General features: G+C 45.0%; 1 long non-coding RNA gene across 1 annotated transcript; it reads right to left on the reverse strand.

Moving 5' to 3' along the window:
- Positions 1–256: 256 nt before the first annotated feature.
- Positions 257–3,051, reverse strand: LOC109778700 (uncharacterized). The gene is made up of 3 exons (XR_002236650.4): positions 2,649–3,051; positions 2,444–2,517; positions 257–759 (listed from the first exon to the last, which is right to left on the reverse strand). It is a non-coding gene; the product is annotated as an uncharacterized lncRNA (long non-coding RNA).
- Positions 3,052–3,719: the final 668 nt, after the last annotated feature.

Below are 3,719 nucleotides of genomic sequence, written 5' to 3' on the forward strand. Positions count from 1 at the left end.
CACATCCAATTTGGATTCCTTGACAGAGTCGGTACCCTCGTGCATATCAATCAAAGTATCCCAAATTTTCTTTGCATTCTCAAGACGGCTGATTTTGTTGAATTCTTCAGGGCAAAATCCGTTGAAGAGGATATCGCAAGCTTGAGCATTGTATTGCAGCATCTTCAACTCTTTCGCGATTGTTTCACGGTTTGGTTCTCTCCCATCAAAGAATTCACCTTGCAAGCCAATACACACAATAGCCCAAACGGCGGGGTTATGTCCAAGAATATGCATTTTCATCTTATGCTTCCAACTAGCGAAATTAGTACTCCCTCCGTCTGGGAAAAGTTGTCTCTGGCTTAGTTCATTCGCAACTTTACAAAAAAGCCCTTATGATTCTAAATCGCTTGCTACTTACCCCCATCTTCTTCCTCCCTTCCCTCGTCGCCCGCGGCAGGAACCAGGCGCAGCCATCAGCGGCAGCCGTCGCAGGGCCTAGCGCGCCGCCGCCTACCTGTGTCGCTGCTGCGCCTCTGCTGGTCCGCTGCCAATCTGCGTCGCCCCTGCCCACATGCGCTGCTCGCATGGAGGCGAGCTCTGCCACCGCCCATCTGCCGTTTTTGCTCCTCCATGGCGACCGCTTCGACGGGCGGCTCCTCCTCATCGCATTGATCATCTCCGCCGCCGCTTCCTGGCCCCCGCCGTGGCCACCCACTCTGGTGCGGGGTTTGGGAAGTCACTGCTGCTCCTTCCCCACCCATGCCCCTGCTGCGACTCCTGAGATGCATGAAGATATTTGGAAACAATCAATCAATTTTTGGAATAAATAAATCAACTTCGGGAAACATCAATCAACGAATTTTTGAAACAATCAATCAATTTTTGGAATAAATCAATTAACTTTGGGAAACAATCAATCACTTTTCAGTGCACAATCAATCAATTTATTTTGGAAACAAGCCATATGATTCCACCAGATTCCTTAAGGCTAACTAGGCTATGTTTTGATTAGTTAAATAAGATCATATTGGCCTTTGCACTATCCATTATCTCCATTAGTGATTCTACTGAAAATATCCCATATCACTGTCTTACAAGGTTATTACAAACATCGGTGTTTATCTCACCATTGATAAGGCAAGGTTACTCCTCTAAATAAATGTTGAATTTGCCCCCAAGAGAGGAGATGAATAATTTTTAGTACCAATGTGTCCGGAGAACTATATAGAAGGTCTATAGTGCTTACATGAACCAATGCTGCCATTTTCTATATATAGAAGGTCTATATATTCAGATTACATGAACATAAATGCAACATCTATTCTTTATCAGATTGGAGAAGAAAATGATTGATAAAGAAATGCTTTTATATATTCAGATTATATATAGAAGGTCTAGAGTACTTACATGAACCAATGATTGATAAAGAAAATGCTACCACATGTCCACGCAAATTCAGTATCCACATGTCCACAATTCAGTGTTAACACAAATTCATTATTCGGTGCTACCACATGTCCACACGACGACATCAGGATGATTGATAAAGAAATGCATAACACTACATTAACACCACATCCTGCATGTTTCAGTTTTCAGTTTTGACAGTGAAAAAATTTACTAAATTTTCCTTAAGCATGTTACTTAAGGAACAGGGGCCCTTCTTTCCACCTTGCTATTGAGCCAACTGTAATTGGGAGGAATCTGAACCTCTCCCTTGTCCTTCTCCTCTCTCTGAACTATCTCTCCAGTTTTCTTTACCAATCATAACACGAAAGTTTTCAGTTTTGACAGTGACAAAATCTTGCTCTGAATTTACACTGTTAATTTGACAAAAATCTAGATTTACACACTGAATTAGCTTGACGAGATTCAGTTCATCTTGCTCAAATCTAGTCTAAATTTACAAAACACTACAACATAACTTGCAATTTTCAGTACACCATTGTGAGAAAACATACAAATATACTCCCAAGCTCAAGCTCAAGATAGGCTAAATTTGACAACTACTGTACTCAAAAGAAGCATTTTGGATTATCACAGCAAAAGAAGCATTTATGCAGTCTGAAGCATTTTTATGCAGTAAAGAAATTGAATCCTTTTCTACTGTAATGTTTGAACTCAGTTTAAATGGAAGAAGAAAATGCAAGTGATAGCTTCAAAATACAGTATCCTCTATGGTTATTGATTGCTTTTATTCCTTTCTTTTGTTCTGAAACGTCCATCGATGGTGCAGATATACTGTAATGTTCAGACATAAAGCTCAGGGCTCTGCTGTCTGAAGCATCTTATGCATGCCCTGGTTACAATTTTATGCATTTTGTTCTGAAGCATTTTATGCAGTCTAAAGCTTAGCTTGTTCTAACTGAATTTAGTCAGAACAAAACTGCTCTGCTCTGACTAGTTCAATAGCCTGAACAATAGCCGTACTAAATCATCAAGGGCGCTGCACATCACGCACCTGAGATCAAGGGCGCTGCACATCATGTATCAAGGCGCATCCGGTCCAGTCCTTGGCACTAACTCCTCCAATCACTGCAAAAACCAAGAGTAGAAAATCAGCTCGCCTTCTTCAGCAGAAAGAACAAACAAGCAAGCAAGAAAATCCATGAAGAAAGAGACCAGCAGCAGACGGCCGCAGCGGTGGAGACGGAGACCTGCGGTACCTTGTCGAGCATGCAGGAGACGGAGACAAGCAGCAGAAGCAGCGGTGGCGGCGACCACGAGAAGCCGGTGGAGCGAAGAAGGCAGCTCGTACGTATGGCAGCGGCTAGACGAGCACGGAGCAGTGGCATGTGGTTGGAGCAATTCACGGGGACATGAGCGCCAAGTCGCGGGCTTTGCAGAAAAGGGGATCCTTTCCCGCTTGCCTGGTGCAGGCGAAGAGAAGAGGCGAGACGAGGGGGAGAAGGCGGTCGGCGCGTGGCGAGGCGACGGAGCAGGCGGCGAGGGGACGGAGCAGGCGGCGAGGCGACGGAGAAGGCGGCGGCCGGCGCGTGTCGAGGCGACAGAGCAGGCGCGGTGGGACGCGTGGTTTGTCGGAGGAAAGGCGAGGGGTTTTTCGTACAACTTTTTCCGGACGGAGGGAGTACCATCAAAAGTAATGACCTCTACGCTCGTAATTTTCCTCGCTAGACGCCATACTCTTCTAGGTTGTGAAACCAAGGCTATGATCACCAAAAGCTATGGAAATCAAGGCAAATGGAGACCAAAACTCTGATACCACTTGTAGGATTGAAAGTATGTCTAAAGGGGATGATTAGACTACTTGATTAAATAAAAATCTAGCATTTTCCCAATTTTAAGTCTTGGCATATTTTAGCAACTTAGCACAAGTCAAGCAATCAACCTACACATGCAAGTCTAAGAGTATAGCAGCGGAATGTAAAACATTTGCATATGAAGGTAAAGGAAGGAGTTTGGAGGGAGCAAACGCCATGTAGACACGGAGATTTTTGGCGTGGTTTCGATAAGTGGTGCTATCGTACATCCACGTTGATGGAGACTTCAACCCACGAAGGGTAATGGCTGCGCGGGTCCACGGAGGGCTCCACCCATAAAGGGTCCATGAAGAAGCAACCTTGTCTATCCCACCATGGCCATCGCCCACGAAGGACTTGCCTCACTAGGGTATATCTTCACGAAGTAGGCGATCTCCTTGCCCTTACAAACTCCTTGGTTCAACTCCACAATCTTGACGGAGGCTCCCAAGTGACACCTGATGTCGTGGAATTGTC

This window comes from Aegilops tauschii, chromosome 4 (assembly GCF_002575655.3).
Source record: "Aegilops tauschii subsp. strangulata cultivar AL8/78 chromosome 4, Aet v6.0, whole genome shotgun sequence".
In the NCBI taxonomy this organism is placed as follows: domain Eukaryota; kingdom Viridiplantae; phylum Streptophyta; class Magnoliopsida; order Poales; family Poaceae; genus Aegilops; species Aegilops tauschii.